We start from the raw sequence: 18,329 nt of genomic DNA on the forward strand, positions 1-18,329 counted from the left end.
TTCTAACAGAAAGGCTCCAGAAAAATACAACTGAAACAGGGCTATTCTGTTTACAATTGGCCCTGAACTTACGTTGGATAATCAGTATGTCAGTTGTGTAGGTTTGTCTTATTTTGTGCTCAGATTTATTGTATTACTGATAGCATTAGTCAAACAGTGTACACCAAATATTTCTAATACATTCAGGCATTGTATTGTTTACTTCCTAGATTTTAGTAAGAGGGAAAATTTCTCTCATCACATAATTCTCAGGAGATAGTGGTTTGTTTCATAAACTTTTAATGATCCCTGAGAAGTATTTGACAGGTAGTTATGTTAATTGATTTATACTATTTAAATATTCCAAGGTGAACATTCTACCTTCCTAAATTATATGTACAGAACAGTTGTAATGGATGAATTACCTGTAGAATTGCTTAATAGTACGTGTGACCATATGTTGTCCTGGAAAAAGCTTAAATTGAGACTCGGTTTTGAGATTTTGTTCAAAATCACATCTATTTCTTCGTAACGGCTTAATTTGCTTCTGGTGTACAATATACAAGGTAGCAATTTCTGCATTCAAATGAATGTATGAAATCAATGCATATTCAACAAAGTATTGATCTGCTAGTTGGGCAAAACGGTTACATCATGGTAGGTCATATAATCCCAGTCAATTATTTTAGTAGAAAAGGGTTTATATATCATATAAAATTAAATTAAAACAAATGTGAAGAGAAACCTAAGCCTTTGCTTCTGAATATCTTAGAATGTAGGATTTGAAGGGAGCTTGATAGGTAGGGCCCTACCAAATTCACAGTCCATTTTGGTCAATTTCACAGTCATAGATTTTAAAAATCATAAATTTCACAATTTCAGATATTTAAGCCTGACATTTCATAGTGTTGTAACAGTAGGAGTCCTGACCCAAAAGGAAGTTGCGGGGTGTGTGTGCGAGGTTATTGTAGGGGGAGTGTTGGCATTGTCACCCTTACTTCTATGCTACTGCTGGGGGCAGTGCTGCCTTCAGAGCTGGGCAACTGGAGAGTGGTGGCTGCTGGCTGGGAGCCCAGCACTGAGCACCAGCACAGAAGTAAGTGTGGCATGGTAACCAGCAGCTGCTATTTTCCAGCCACCCAGCTCTGAAGGCAACAACACAGAAGTAAGGGTGACATGGTATGGTATTGCCACCCTTACTTCTGAGCTGCTGCTGGCGGGACGCTGCCTTCAGAGCTGGGTGCCTGGCTACCAGCCGCTGCTCTCCAGCCACCGAGCTCTGAAGGCAGTGCATAAGTAAGGGTGGCAATACCATGACCCACCCCCGACAATAACTTTGCAACCCCCATGACCTCCTTTTGGGTCAGGACCTCCAGTTTGAGAAATTCTGGTTTTCCCCATGAAATCTGTATAGTATGAGATAAAAGCACACGCAAAACCAGATTTCATGGTCCGTGACGTGTCTCACACGGCTGTGAATTTGGTAGGGCCCTATTGATAGGTTATCTACACTGAGGCAGGACTAAGTATTATCTAGACCCTCTGTTAGGTGTTTATGGAACCTGTCCTTAAAAACCTCCAGTGATGGAGAATCCACAACCTCCCTAAATAATTTGTTCCAGTGCTTAACTACCGTTATAGTTGGTAAGTTTTTCCTAATGTCCAAGCTAAATTTCCCTTATTGCAATTTAAGCCCATTACTTCTTGACCTGTCCCCAGTGACTAAGGAGAACAATTTATCACCTTCCTCTTTATAACAACCTTTTTACACACTTGAAGACTGTTTTTGTGTCCCCTTTCAGTTCTCTCTTCTCCAGACTAAACAAACCCATTTTTTTCAATATTTCCTCATAGGTCATGTTGTCTAGATGTCTAATAATTTTTTCCTCTGGACTTCCTCCAATTTGTCCACATCTTTCCTGAAGTGTGGTGCCCAGAACTGGGCATAGTACTCCAGGTGAGTACTCAACTCAAAGAAGAATTACTTCTCCTGTCATGTTTACAAAACATTCTAATACATACTAGAATTATGTTTGTGGGTTCCCCCCCCCCAACAGTATTATACTGTTGATTCATATTTAATTTCTGAGGCACTAAAACCCCCAGATCTCTTTCTGCAGTACTTCTTCCTAGGCAGTAGTTTTCCATTTTGTAGTTATGCAATTTGATTATTTCTTCCTATGTGTAGTACTTTTCCATTTGTCCTTATTGATTTTTTTTTCTATTTATTTCACGACAAATTGGAGAAATGATAAGATCATTTTGAATTCTAATCATATCCTCCAAAGTCCTTGCAACCCCTTATTTTTAAACACACACACATTTTTACTTCTTCTGGTATAACCTTAATTATGTGGTCTATATTTTTTAATGCTTGTGTGGTGGTGGTGCTTTTAAGCCAAAAATTAACTGTAAACTTTCTTTAGGTATTTCCTGCATAGCTGTGTAATGCTGCCCTGTCCCTATTCAGAGGCTGGAACATTTGCTTTCTTTTATCTTTCTGTCTTTTGCACTTATTGATAATTCATATGTTCTTTTCATATGTCATATATTTTTATGTTAATTGAAATCTTCCTTAGGATGGCTTACTGTACCCTATATGATATGCCTCTCACTTCATGTCTCCTACTGTTTGTAGACATTTGAATTAGAGTTGTACTATGTAAAATAGTAAAATCAAGATTTAATGGTATGTAATCTCACTTCTTATAAGCAAGACTGGGTTTACATTGTCATGCTTTAAAAGGCAGATTGAAATATCCTATAAAACACCTTATTCTGCAGCTCTGGTGCACATGTAAAATTCCCATTGACTTTAAGTATATGCATGTAGCAATGGTGGAATCAGTGATACATTTACCTTGGGATGACTCCACTATGTCTCTGATCTACCTGTGTGGCAGCTGGCATGTTGAGGTTTTTGGGGCTTTTTTACATCTCTTCCTTACTGATGAACCATGCTGTCTCCTTAATAAAAGTCCACTATATCGGTCATTACAAAATGATACAGAGCACTGTTTACAGCTGTAAGTACTGGATTCTAGCCACCTCCAGGATATTCTTTGTTATTTTGGAGGTGGCTGCAAGTAGCTTCATCTTCAGTCTCTCGTTTGCGAGTTGATAGTGGATTTACAGTATGTTACGGAGCTTTTATGTAATTTAAAGATACTAAATGCCACCCACAGGCCAATACGGTATATTGTTTCACAGTGTAAAGGTATATTTTGCAGATAATTTTACGACATATACTGGGTGGACTCTTAATTAATGATAAAGAAAAGCCAATCACTATAATCTATCACTACATAAAAATAATACTTATTTATGCCTGTCTTTTTTTTTTTCTATTGCATTTGATAGACAGCAGTCTTCTTAATCAGTGAGGTGGTCAGGGCTGGGACTCTCTCTCTCTCTCTCACCATGTACAGTGTCTAGCACAATAGTGGCCTTGATGTCAGATATGACCTTTAGGCATTACTGTAATTCAAATAATAAATTATAATAACTAACAAGTACAACAAAATGTATCCACTCTAGTTATGGACTCACCCCATCTTGTTCTGAATCCCATCTCAATCCCAATCTCAATCCCAATCTCATTAAACTAATCAGGATTGAATTGGGCCTACAGTTGGATGGGAAATAAACAAGAAACATTTAAAGGCTGCTGCAAAATGGTGTTGATTCAGTAAGTGGCCCTTTTCCGTCTGAATCAGAACTGAACCAATGGTTCAGCATTCTGTCAGGAGGAGTTTTGCTGTTGGTGGTGGTATATTTCAAATTAAATGTAAAAGCAAGTTGCAATGACCTTTTGGGTTTGTTAAAGACAATGTCACAAAAGCAGAGATTTTACCTTGGTATTCTTGCCAAATGCTACCTTGGTTATTTATATGTTGTTAGTCAGGGCCTGTTTAAATAAAGTGGGGGTCCCCAGCAAATGCATACAAATGGGCATAAATTCCAAACCCAAAATTCAGTCTGTGACCTTCTCCCTCCATCTAACCTAAACTGCTATGTTATGAAAAATTGTATGTGGCAGAGGGAGGGGGAGGGCAGAGTAGGAGGCTGGAGGCAAGTCCTATAAGTGCTAAAAGGGGTAGAAAATAAGTAATCAAAAATGCACGTAATTGGTGCAATCCCTACAGAGCTGTCAGCCAGGATGAAGTTGTATGTAATCAACACCAAGCAGCACTGGAGCACGAGGAAAATCATCAAAGTATAATTTCTTGGGGCCACTGGAGCTGAGTACGTCCTATTGGAGGTTTGGCAGAACTGTTTGAGTTAGTCCTGCTCTCTGCCTAAAACTTTTCTGCTGTTTCATCTGAATAGGGTTTTTATTCCTGTCTGTCCCAAACTGTTGTATGGTGTTGCAGTAGGTACTATTAACCAATTGGTATTTCTCTCCACAAAAGCAGCTGCACTTTTGGATCTTTGCAATAAACCTAAGCATAGAAATATAGGTTATTACTGTTTGTATGGGGTACTAATGGCCCCATTGTGCTAGACATTGTACAACCACAGAGCGAGAAACCCTCTCTGATCTGAACAGCTTGCCAACTAAATGGACACCATGAATAAAGGCAAGAGGTGGATCCAGATGCACAGAGAGGTGAAGTGATTTGCCTAAAGTCAACACAGCAGGTCAGTGGCTAAGCCAGGAATAGAAACCAGCTCTCCTGAGTCTGGTTCATTTCCCCTATCCATTATACCCTACCACTGCTCAATATGTTTTAAATAAGAATGACAATAATAATTCTGATGCTTTTTTAAAAATAAATAATGGTGGAAAGAGAAGAATATGATGGTGGACAGGGAATGGACAAGTAAATTAGTTTAGTAAAAATCAGTAGCTAATGGTCACTGTGTTTTAAAAAAGTAGAATTCAACTACCGTTACATCCCCTTTTTCCCCCTTTGGAAACATAAAACTGAACATTTGATGATGAGTTACATAGCAAGTTTGAGCTGAATGGGATTTGAAATGGCTGAGGTGCAATATCAAACTCAGAATATCAGACATTACATTGGAGACAAGCCATCCTTAATAGGGATGCTACTGCTGCTTTAATGTTATCATTTTTTACCGTTTCAGACAGCAACTGTTCTACATACTTAGAATCGTTCCATTTGCCTTCCCTTTCCATACACAATGTATGTAAACATTAACTATTGTATGTTCAGCCCCTGGGGCTATATTTCCTTTTGCCAGTAATGTTTAAAGGTATTTCTCAAAACCCAGAAGTCTAAAGTGACAACTTAAAATAAAACCTAGCAAACTGAACTCCGACTAAACATAATACAAATAGGTATTTAGTTTTTCAAATTCTACTTAACCCTTGGGGCAGATTTGGAAACAAGTATTTGACCTTATATTCATTTTTTGTTGAACTAGGTTAAAGGACTTCTATTAGCAGTTCCCAGACTGTGGTCATTGAAAGATTGCTGGTCCCAGCATGTTGGCTCTTTTACTTTGTTCTGTCTTCTAAATTGGATTAAGATAGCTAAAAATATTTCTTACCCCCTTTTGACCTTGGGTCAGCCAAAGTTTGGGGCCCTGCAGGTTGTTTTCATTAGGAGGCAACATTGTTGATGGAGTCAGGTATCTTTGATGCAGTGCTGTTTATTTACAAAGGATTTACAAAGTCCTGTTTCCCTAAACACAGGAAAACTCAAACTGCTCTTAGCTCCATGCCCCTTTCAGCCATTGCTCAACGCAAAAGCTTTCAGTGTAGGTTTTTCTTAGGGCCATGCTCTCAGTGCCTTTGATGTGGGTGGTGATGTGCCTATGGTATAGCACAGGAGGTGTAATTTCCAGCTTGAGTATAAATGCCCGTGCTATCTCTGATGGAGGTACCACATTAACAACAGAAGTGCAGCCACAGTGATGGGATGGGCTAGCTGCCCCAAATACAATCCTGTCTGAAACCTTAAGTATTTACCTGGGTGGCTAGCACCTCCTGCTGCTTGTGACAGTGTGGCTACACTTCTAGTTTTGGTGTGTTAGCTTAAGTAGAGCTTATGGAGATATGTCTACCCAAACTGGAAGTTAAACCACCAGTGCCAGTGTACAAAGATCCTGTGTTTGGGGTGGGATTTGCTCATGCTTGTTTCTTAATTGTTATACGATGGGCGGTAAATACACCCATGAGCTTCAGTGATGTTTTGCCAAACCCACAACAGTATATATTTTCTGATTATTTGGTTTTTTATTTTCTAATTAATTTCCTAATTAATTTTTAATATAAATAATTGATTTAGTTGGCACAGGGTTGCAATTTTGTTATGATTGGGCACGGTGATCACAAGCTCACAAATGGGCATCGGGGTTGATCCACAAGACACTCTCTATTAAGAGTCGACTCACATTGTGGAAAAAGTGTAAGTACCCTTGCCCTAGTCCTCTTTAGAGCTGCAAGCATCTTATTTGCTGGGTTGGGCCCTTTCCCCCTATTTTAAATAATTTGCAAACAGATGAAGGGCCAGATTCTCTGCTGGTGAAAATGAGTACATCTTTGAAGTTCAGGGACCTGAATGTGTTCACATCAGCAGAAAATTTGCCTCAGTAACTTGTAAAAAGCTTAATTACTGGTAATTACCTAGCAGATAGGTTTTATGAATATAGTAGGGCCAATGGGATTGTTCAGAAACTGTAGTGAGTTCTCCTTTGGATATCTGACATTTTTAATTCTCTGTTCATGCTGTGTGATCATATCAGGATATTGCTGTCTGCTTATGTAATGCCCCACTCCCATTTGTATGGAAATTCCCCTTTTCTGTTCTCAAACTGTATGAGAGAGTTCTTTGAGAGAGGGGAGGGAGGAGTAAGAAAGTGCCCTCTTAAAAAGACACACAAAGGGGATGGGCAGAAGCTGTTCAGGGGCACTCCTACTCTAGGCAACACCAGCATAACCTGTGGCACAGTTGAATGTTTATGTCAGCGTCCGAGCACAGCAATGTGCTGCAAAGAAACAGCAGTCTTTTGGGGGAAACACTAATTGGAAAAGCAGGAGTTCTGGGTATTTGGTGGGGAAAGTATCCAAGTACAGAGCAGGGCTGGACTTAGGTGCCCTGGCTATTCTTTCTTTGGCACCCTTGAAGTACTGCTCCCCAAGCAGCGGGCAGCCGCTCAGCAGGCAAAGCAGCAGCAGGTGGAGACGTGGCAGTGCTGCGGATATCATGCTGCCGGGAGGGTGGAGAGGGGATATGTGTGAGCACCTATCTCCTGCCCCACAGCCCTGCAGTCTCTTGATGGAGGGGAGGGGCAACCCTCCTCCCCTTACCATGACGCCCAGGTGGTCGGACACATTGCCCACCCGTAAGTCCGGATTGGAAGACAGACTATTTTCCAGTCACAGGAAGAGAAGGATACAAATATTGTTGATCTATTTAGAATCATAGAACATTAGGGTTGGAGAGACCTCAGGAGGTCATCTAGTCCGGGGTCTCAAACTCAAATGATCACGAGGGCCAGATGAGGACTAGTACGTTGGCCCGAGGGCCGCACCACTGACCACCCTCCCACCCGGGTGCCCCGGCCCCGCCCCCACTCCACCTCTTCCATGAGGCCCTGCCCCTGCCCCCCCTCTTCCCCTCCACCCCTTCCCTGCCCCCATTCCAGCCCCCTCCCTGCCCCAAGGGGGTGCAGGGTGCGGCAGGGGTCTGGGGAGCAGGAAGGGTGCGGGGTGCGGCAGGGAGCTCAGGGCAGGGGGTTGGGGTGCGGGGTGCAGCAGGGGGCTCAGGGCAGGGGGTTTGGCTGCAGGAGGGGTTCAGGGGGCAGGTCCGGCCCGGTGCGCACCGGGGGAAAGGCAGGCTCCCTGCCTGCCTGCCTGCCCTGTCCCCGTGCTGCTCTGGGAAGTGGCCAATGGGAGCTTCGGGGGAGGTACCTAGAGGAGCAGCCAGGGCAACACACAGACCCCTGTGCCCCCTCCCCCAGGTCCCGGCGGCTTCCCAGAGTGGTGCGGGGGCAGGGCAGGCAGGGAGGGAGCTTGCCCTGCCCCTGGTGAGCGCCAGGCCAGAGCCGCTCTAGGTAAATGCTGGAGGGGGCGCAGAAAATAACCCCACGGGCTGCATACGGCCCATGGGCCGCGTGTTTCAGACCCCTGATCTAGTCCAATCCCCTGCTTAAAGCATGACCAACACCAACTAAATCATCCCAGCCAAGAGGGTTCTTTTGTGAATGACTCATTGTGATTAGTGGTTTTCTAGTGCCCTTTCTTCCCATCAGTGCTGGCTTCTGTTTCTTCCTGATGACAACAGCCAAGTTGGTGACCTTCTTACCTGTCAGCAGTGTCTTGTGAATTCCCTTGTAGATGCAGGAACTTGTCATGTGTAGAGAGATTCCTAAAGAACAATAGTCTCCCGACATTAATTCTCTTCTTCGCTATCTGGTCACATTTCAGGCAACCCCCTCTGTGTTCTGAACATGCTGTTTGGTTCATTATTGTTTAGTCATACTGTCATTCTTCCATAGTTATTTCTAGGGATGTGTCAAGAGTTTGCAAGTCGAAAAGTTCAGAGGCAAGGAAACAACTTGCAGTTGCTGGGTGCTTTGATATATAATTTCTAGGGCTGTCAATTAATCACAGTTAACTCACACAATTAACTCAAGTTAATTGTGATTAAAAAATAGCGATTATCACAGTTTTAATTGCACTGTTAAAAAATGGAATACTAATTGAAATTTATTAAATATTTTGGATGTTTTTCTACATTTTCAAATATATTGATTTCAATTACAATGCAGACTACAAAGTGTACAGTGCTCACTTTATAGTATTATTTTTATTACAGATATTTGCACTGTAAATATGATAAAAGAAATAGTACTGGTATAAGGTGAGTTGAAAAATACTATAGTACAACCTCTTTATCGTGAAAGTGCAACTTACAATTTTTTTTGTTTGTTATGTAACTGCACTCAAAAATAAAACAATGTAAAATTTCAGAGCCTACAAGTCCACTCAGTCCTACTTTTTGTTCAGCCAATCACTAAGACAAACAAGTTTGTTTACATTTACGGGAGATAATGCTACTGGCTTATTTACAATGTCACCTGAACGTGAGAACACGCATTTGCATGGCAGTTTTGTAGCCAGCATTGCAAGGTATTCATATGCCAGATATGCTAAACATTCGTATGGCCCTTCATGCTTCGGCCACCATTCCAGAGGACATGCTTCCATGCTGATGCCGCTTGTTAAAAAAAAATGTGTTAATTAAATTTGTGACTGAACTCCTTGGGGGAGATTAGTATGTCTCCTGCTCTGTTTTACTTGCATTTTGCCATATATTTCATATTATAGCAGTCTTGGATGATGACCCAGCACATGTTGTTTGTTTTAAGAATACTTTCACTGCAGATTTGACAAAACGCAAAGAAGGTACCAATGTGAGATTTTGAAAGATAGTTACAGCACTCGACCCAAGGTTTAACAATCTGAAGTGCCTTCCAAAATCTGATTGGGATGGGTTGTGGCGCATGCTTTCAGAAGTCTTAAAAGAGCAACACTCAAATGTAGAAACTAAAGAACCCAAACCACCAAAAAAGAAAATCAGCCTTCTGTTGGTGGCATCTGACTTAGTTAATGAACATGAACATGCTTCGGTCTGCACTGCTTTGGATTGTTATTGAGTAGAACCCCTCATTAGCATGGATGTATGTCCTTTGGAATGGCAGTTGAAGCATGAAGGGACATATGAATCTTTAATGCATCTGGCACATAAATATCTTGTGACGCCGGCTACAACAGTGCCATGTGGACATCTGTTCTCACTTTCAAGTGACTTTGTAAACAAGAAATGGGCAGCATTATCTCCTGCAAATGTAAACAAACTTGTTTGTTTGAGCGACTGACTGAACAAGAAGTAGGACTGAGTGGACTTGTAAGCTCTAAAGTTTTAGGTTGTTTTATTTTTGAATGCAGTTATTTTTTGTACATAATTCTACATTTGTAAGTTTAACTTTCATCACAGAGATTGTATTACAGTACGTGCATAAGGTGAATTGAAAAATACTATTTATTTTGTTAGCACAAATATTTGTAATAAAAATAAATACAAAGTGAGCACTGTACACTTTCTGTTCTGTGTTGTAATTGAAATCAATATATTTGAAAATGCAGAAAACATCCAAAAATATTTAAATAAATGGTATTCTATTGTTTAACAGTGCGATTAATCACATGGGTTAATCACAATTAATGTTTTCAATCACACAGTTATTTGTGATTGTTTTAATTGCTTGACAGCCCTAATAATTTCATGAATATGATAGTACTCATCTGCCGTAGGGAATGTCTAATGTGGACAAAAAGGACTTAGCATTCAAGCTCTGTTCTCCCCCTCTACCACCACTTAGGCCCAGCACATACACTGGACCTAATGGATGCAGCAAATTATGCATGGAACAGCATGGAAGAGATTGTGCTTGCTTTAAGTTGCTTAGGAATGAGAAGTTAGATACTGCCCTGTAGATATAGACACAGAAGTGGGTTGTGTCAAACCATAAATCCTTAATTACTGGCCCAGTTATGGCATGTTTTGGGGAGACAGTGGATTTCCTTATCTGAGAGAGGTGTTGACCAGAGCTTGTCAAATTTTTCTGAATATTGATGTTTCCAAGAAAAACAGGATTAAAATGTCAGAAAACATGTATCCAGTTTTTCTGCCAGTTCCAAGTGTTGATGATTCTGTTGGGGTTTCAAACGATATTGACTCTTTCAGAGAGACAAGGTGGGTGACATGGGCAGCGAGTAAAGCTTCCCCTGAGGGAGACTAGCTCCCTGTCCTGCCTCTTTTGCCCATGGCCGCCCACACTCCACTTCTGCCCTGCCCTCTCCCCTACTCAGCCTCTTCCCCACTCAATGGTCCCTCCTTCTCCCACCACCACTTACTGGTCCTTCCTCCCTGCCCGCCCCCCTGCCATTACTTGCTGGCCCCTCCCACCCTTTCCCACTCGACCCTCTACCTGCTTGTCATGTGCGTCCCTCCTCTCCTTCCCCCTCCCTGCTCGGCCACCCCTCACCACGTAGGATCCCTCCTCTCCTCTACCCCTTCCCACTCAGCCCCCTGCTGCTGCTTGATGCATCCCTCCTCCCACCGGAGCACGGAACGGTGAGGGGTGGCAGGGGAGAGGGGGAGGAGGGACCAGCAAGTGGTGGTAGGTGGGCTGAGTGGGGTGGAGGGGTAGAACCGGTGAGCACTGTCAGGGACCTCCAGAGATGGGGATGGAGAGTGCTGGAGAGGAGCAGCCAGGCAGAGAATGCTGAGCTTTTATATGCACCATGCAGGTTCCTGGACGGCTGAGGAGGCGGTATCTGCTACTCAGCTTCCCGATTCATCAGTAATCTCCCTGGCGAGTCCCAGGGACCCAGGAAGCTGAGTAGCACGTACCACCACCTCAGCTGCCCAGGTACCTGCATGGTGCAAAATAAATAAGCAAAAACTTTCCGCAGAGTCCCTCTCCCAACATGGAGGGGAAGTGGCAGGGCCACCGCAGTCCAGAACTCGGGCGGCATGGTCAGTGGTGGCTGTGCTAGGGGAGGCTCAGCCTCTCCTGCCCGACTATACCTGCCGCCGGTGGTGGGTAATGTCATATCTTTTCTTGGACCAACTCCTGTTGTGGAGAGAGACAAGCTTTCCAGCTACACAGAGCTCTTCTTCAGGGCTGGGAAAGGTGCTCGGTGTTATAATATAGCTCAGTATTATATAGAATATGCACAACGCTTTCAAAAAAGGAGCCTGGAAGATGAAATTCATAACTTTGCTAGATGCTTAAAATCATGGTCTGAATAAAGACCCTGGAATTATTGCTTATTACAACAATCTGTAACCCACAAACTCCCCTTTTTGTCTTATGGCTACAGGAGTGTTGTTGGGCCACTTCACGTTGAATGGTCCCTTAGACAATGTACTTGCTACTTACGCTAAACTATCTGTTCCAGCTTATATGTAGCTGTGACACTCTGAGTACCTTTCACAGACCTGAAGAGGAGCTCTGTGTAGCTCAAAAGCTTCTCTCTATCACCAACAGAAATTGGTCCAATAAAAAAGAGTACTGTCACGGGTTGGATCACAGAAACCCCCTTGGGGCTGCCAACTGATCTGCCAAGACTATTTCTTCCCCTGCTTTCCCTGCCAGCTTGGGACTCCAGCACCCTGTCTTGCTGAGCCAGACACGCCTGTCTGCTCCAACACAGACCCAGGATCTGAAACATGTGCCGTGAAGCTGCAGACTTAACTGAAAGCAACTTCAGGACTGCTCCCATCTTTAACACTCAGATGCCCAACTCCCAATGGGGTCCAAACCCCAAATAAATCTGTTTTACTCTGTATAAAGCATATACAGGGTAATCTCATAAATTATTTGCCCTCTGTAACACTGATAGAGAGATATGCACAGCTGTTTGCTCCCTCCTCCCCCCATGTATTAATACATACTCTGGGTTAATTAACATATAAAAAGTGATTTTATTAAATACACAAAGTAGGATTTAAGTGGTTTCAAGTAGTAACAGACAGAACAAAGTGAATTATCAAGCAAAATAAAATAGAACACTCACGTCTATGTCTAAGAAAACTGAATAAAAACTTCACCCAGTCAGCTTCCTTTTACAGACTAGTCGTCTTCTAGTCTGGGTCCAGCACTCACTCACACCCCCTGCAGTCACTGTCCGTTGTTCCAGTTTCTTTCAGGTATCCTTGGGGGTGGAGAGGCTCTCTCTTTAGCCAGCTGAAGACAAAATGGAGTGGTCTCCCCAGGGTTTAAATAGACTTTCTCTGGTGGGTGGACACCCCTCACCCCCCCTGTATAGAATCCCAGCTACAATATGGAGTTTTGGAGTCACATGGGCAAGTCACATGTCCACTCATGACACAGAACTTACAGGTAGCAGCCATGGGTCGCATGCTATCTTGAACATCCTCAAGTAGACTTCTTATGTGGATTGGAACATTCCAAGATCCATTGTTTCTTAAGTGCTTCTTCACTAGGCACTTAATTTGCACATTCCTTTCTCGAGAAGTTGACCAAACACTTTACAAAGGCTACTTAAAAATCAAGCCAGTACACAGCCAATACTCATAACTTCAAATACAAAAATTATACCTGCATACAAATAGGATTAATAGATTCAGTAGATCATAACCTTTACAGAGATATGTTACATGGTATATGTAGCATAAAACATATTCTAGTTATGTCATATATACATACATGAGCATTTCCCATAAAGCCTTATGGGGTGTACCATCACAAATACCTCACCTACCTTTTGTATCTAATATCCTGGGATTAACGTGACTACAATTACACTTGACTGTGTCAGTAAGCACAGAAGGGCAAGGTTCAGTAAAATAGGTTGTGGCTCAGATTTCCTGCATTGCTTCCCATTGCGTGAATCATCTGAAGGTGTCCTGTTGTTAAGCTTGCATGTGCTCTATGGTTTCTAGTATCCTGAGACGATATTGCTGTTGCCAATAATTTTGTCAGAAGAGTAGGCTGATAAATCGATGTAATCACAAATTGTCCTTTTTTAGTTTGATTTTGAGGATAGGACATACCTCTGTTGTTAAAAATGACTCATAAACCAGTATAGTGTACAGAGAATTGAGTCATTTATTGAAAATCTCCTCAAAAGATCATTTCTTAATGATGTACATGCTGATAAAACAGCTCCTAATTATAAATAACAACAAAGGAATATGGACTATAGTGACAGGAAGATGTAAAACTGAGCCTCAGTAATCTATCTGTCATCTAGTCTCCCTAGCAGGTTACTGCCAAGAAATGGAGATTCATTGGAAGGGCTAAAATAAGCAGCAATTTTAATATTTGTTCCAGTAACACCCTTCTAAATTGCAGAAGTCTTTGACCCTTAATTAGCTCCCTATTATAATGCAGCACTATGAATCCCTAACACCATAATCCATTAAAACACCAAAAAGGGTTGGATAATAAATGGACAATAATATAAACTGTAGACAAATTAGGCAGATTCTTCCCCCAAACTGTACTCTATACAGCCCCACTGAAGTCATTGTTAACAACTTGCAGTAACTTCCAATTCTGCTCTTGCCTTTTGTAATCAGAAATTAGCACCACTGAAGTCAATGGGATTGTATTGGGGTAAAACTGGCTTGAGATCAGAATCTCGCAGGAGGAACTTTTTCTGAATACTGCTATTCTTTGCAGTTGCTATTCTTTTTCTGAATAATACTATTTTTTTCTTTTTTCTTTTCTTTTCTTTTTTTGAGAATATATGTGGATTATAGATTTCCCATAACAGAAATTCTGTAAGCTTTATATGTGATCTGTAAGTGCATATTCCTATTGAATTTTAACCATGATTCATTGATCTCCACTATCTGATGCAATGCCCACAGAATTCTCTTCATATGTTACTGCCTGTTTCTCACATCTTGCTTAGCAGAGAAGCATAACAAAAATGTGCAAGGCTTCTGTTTTCTTTAAATATTATTATTAGATCAATAGGGGCGTTGTTGAAGTAAGGAAGAAGTGAGGCCCTCACATCCCTCCAAAGAGAATTCCTGTGTAGGTGGGCACTAAGTGGAGCTTCTTCACTGGGACTAAACTGGGGAGAGGAGGGCCAGCAGATTCTCTTTACTCTTGGACTCTTTTGAGAGTAGTTGAAAGTGGCCTGCTGTTCCATTACTGTCTGACAGCTACAAGTGAGGAGTTCTGATTGGTGGGTGATTCTGAAGAAGGGCAATGGGGTGAGGTATATAACAGTTCAGAGGGAACTAGAGAGACTGGGTGGGCAAGGTAATATCTTTTTATTGGACCAGCTTCTGCTGGTGAGCAAGACAAGCTTTCAAGCTTACACAGCGCTCCCTGAAGGTGGAATTTTATCAGGGATAAAATTCCACCAACCAAGGGGTGGAGGGGGCCCAGAAGCAGACCCTTTATTAAATGGGTTCATCAAGTCTGTTCCGATGTTGGACTCTTAGCCCAACAAGACCTTGCATCCGCACATCAATAGATTAAATGGAGAATGATCACTATGGCCGAACGTTTGGCTAAGCATTGTGGAATTAAATTGGCCTGATCCCTTTTTATGAGTTATTTGTGGGATTGCCGATGGAAACCATTTAGCCTAAAAGTATGTGATCATCTTAGAGTTGGTGAAAGGTACTTGGAATCAGGAATACAGTGTCACTGTTCTTAAGATAGTAATACACCGTTATTGAGTAAGGCCTCCTTAATAGAAGGCTAAAAGCCTTTTCCATTAAAAGCTGACTGGATACATTTCTTTCACACCTTTGCAGCCAGGAGGATGGTTATTCAGCAAAATGGGTAATGTGTAATGTAGTATCCTCTAGGGTCATGATACTGTGAATAATGTATATCAAAAAGGTAGGGAAATATCAGTATTGAATGAAAAATAATGGAGAACAAATAGAACACAAGAGAAAGCTCCTCCTTTCCTTTGTTGTTGTCAGAAAGATAAAAAGGCTGAACAAGCCACAGCAGAAGCAAGCTTTAAGTAACATTCAGTTCAGCAACAGCTATGGAATCTTGCCTGCAAATTCACTGTGTTCCTTAATTGAAAACATGATCACCAGTTACAGCTGTGGTCAAATAAAAGCAGCAACAAGAAAATAAATGGTAACTTCTGTCTCCAAGGAAATCCTAACCTATAACTCGCAGTTCTGTCATCCATTTTCTAATGTACCAGATGCTTCCAGTAAGAGTAGAAAAATTACTTTTATTGTCTGACATATCTCCAATACAGAAATTGCATGTGAAACTTCTCAGATTATCTGCAAATGACAGTGAGGCCTCAAAACGTGTTGCCTACAGAATGGCAAGAAAGAAAAGGAGCTGCATTTTATTCCAGAATAATGTGTTTGCATACTGTGCAGACAATACCCCACACAGTTCTGGCAAAGCAAGCGAAGGACAGTTAAATAGTGGCATCAAAATAAAAGTAATATTCTGCCAGGGGGGTGTTCTCATAATACCCTATGTTTGGAAAACAGTTTGCTTTGGTGCTACACTTCAAGTCACTGAAATGAAAAAAAGAGAGAATTCTGCATATGGAAAGAACTATGGGCAAAATGTTCATGTCCAAAAATTTAGGATACCTCAATTTTTGGGTGCCAAAACTCAGACAGACGGACATACACAAGCTCTGAATTTCAGAGATATTGAGCACCCAGGATTCCAGTTGAAGTAAACAGGAATCGCTTATGCTCAACACTTAAGAAAATCAGCTCCTGGATGTTTCAAGATGGCTACCCCCTTCCGTAGGCTTCACAGCCCGACCTGCAGCCTGAGTCACAACTTCAAAGCACTCCCTATACTGCTATTTTAGCATGGTGGCATGAGCCTGAGACTATTGACCCAGGCTGGGAGGCTTGCTGCCATGGGCTGTGTAGACTTACCCCAAAGCTCCTGCTGTGTTTAATACCCCCACACAGTATAGTGCTGGGTGCTGGAGGGTGCTTAGAGCCACATCTACAGGTGAAGTTCTGTCCACCACTCACTGTTGTGCTGCCCATTAAACAGTGACTCCAGTTAGGCAGACACAGACTTATCTTGAAGATAACTTTCTACCCTCTGAAGGGCTCTGTCTTATGCAGAATCATTCTGCTGCAGCACACCACACAAAAATCCCAAAGTCTGCAGACTGCCCCAAGGGTCATTCTACCAGACAGGTGATGAAGCTCACAATGGTTAAATAATTTAATTAGCGAATTATTTCTACTAGATTTCTCACTGTTCTTTTGCTCTGTGTTCCTTGTGTAAAGTACAGACTGGAGAATTACTATGATTTTGAGTTTTATTACCCAAAACACTTTTGAAAGCAAATGAAAAATTTTCAGAAAGCAAAATCAAGATGTTACAGTTCACAATATGAAAAATAAAACTCAAGATGGGAACTTACAATTTTCAAGAGATAATAAAACAGTTTGAATTAATTCAAAGTCTTATTACAATCTTATCACAAATTGTTATTCTGGTTTTATACTAGTCTGGTCAGGTGACTTTGGTGCCAACATGGAAATATGGAGCTGTAAATATAAATCCTTATTTACTTCCAGTCCGATTTCTATGTCAGTGGAATTATGGGACTGATTGTGTCAGTTCAACTAAAGCAGAGTTTATAAATGTAGACAAGTTATTTAATTATTGAAAAATGTCAATTCAGCAAAATGACCTTGCTGATGTTATATTCATAGCCAAGCGTTGCCACTTATATATGTAAGACTATCACACATCAAATGCAAAACAAAATATGGAGGTAATAATTTTGACACTATTCTGATTTCTCCAGAGTTTCTCCAGTACTGTAAGCTCTTTATCCAAAGGTACAGTGGTAAAATCTTTAGCTTACAAGCCAATTCAAAGATTCTTCCTCTTTTTGTCTAAGAAGCTATAAATTCTCTTGATCACAAAATCCATGTGATTTTTAAGATGAAATCTTTGAAATGCTCAGGGTTTAGGGTTTCTTGCAGTGAACTCTTGCTGTAGGGGAGCATAGTTTCTATTACAAAAAGTAGTAGGCTTAATTAGCGTAGTGAGTTTCTCTAGCCTCAAATATGTTGCTACTTATAACTTCTAGGTAACTATGATTAAACTTGTTACTGAAGTACACATGATCATACATTTTAGTCATTCAGAAGTTTTTTATTCAGGTATTTTCTAAGAAGCATGCCTACCTCATAACCAAGTCAACACTAGGGTAAACAATGAAAGTACTTTTATCAGTTGGAACTGGCATGATGGTGGGGTTTTCCAAGTGAGTTTCACAGTTGCAGTGGCTGGTTTCTTGAGAGAGAGAATTGATTCACTCAAGGTAGTAAAAAGAACAGGCGTATTTGTGGCACCTTAGAGACTATCAAATGTATTTGAGCATAAGCTTTCGTGGGCTACAGCCCACTTCATCAGATGCATGCAGTGGAAAATACAGTAAGACGATTTTATATACACAGAGAACATGAAACAGTGGGTGTTACCATGCACACGATAATGAGAGTGATCAGTTAAGGTGAGCTATTACCAGCAGAAGAGGAAAAAAACTTTTGTAGTGATAATCAAGGTGGGCCGTTTCCAGCAGTTGACAAGAACGTGTGAGGAACAGTAGTGGGGGGTGGGGGGCGGGGAAGAATAAACATGGGGAAATAGTTTTACTTTGTGTAATGACACATCCACTCCCAGTCTTTATTCAAGCCTAATTTAATGGTGTCCAGTTTGCAAATTACTTCCAATTCAGCAGTCTCTCATTGGAGTCTGTTTTTGAAGGTTTTTTGTTGAAGTATTGCCACTTTTAGGTCTGTAATCGAGTGACCAGAGAGATTGAAGTGTTCTCCGACTGGTTTTTGAATGTT

The 18,329-nt window shown here is 41.4% G+C and overlaps 1 protein-coding gene across 6 annotated transcripts in view; it reads left to right on the plus strand.

The window, feature by feature from the left end:
* The window catches only part of CDH10 (cadherin 10), a 149,161-nt gene that overhangs the window by 22,115 nt on the left and 108,717 nt on the right, over window positions 1-18,329 (plus strand). For 2 of the 6 annotated variants that reach the window (XM_048839657.2, XM_048839656.2), the window contains exon 2: window positions 1,834-1,936. The exons of the other annotated variants lie outside the window; for them this stretch is intronic. The gene's annotated coding sequence lies outside the window, so the exon portion shown is untranslated. The remainder of the gene's footprint in view (window positions 1-1,833; window positions 1,937-18,329) is intronic. 6 annotated transcript variants of the gene reach the window in all.

This window comes from Caretta caretta, chromosome 2 (assembly GCF_965140235.1).
Source record: "Caretta caretta isolate rCarCar2 chromosome 2, rCarCar1.hap1, whole genome shotgun sequence".
In the NCBI taxonomy this organism is placed as follows: domain Eukaryota; kingdom Metazoa; phylum Chordata; order Testudines; family Cheloniidae; genus Caretta; species Caretta caretta.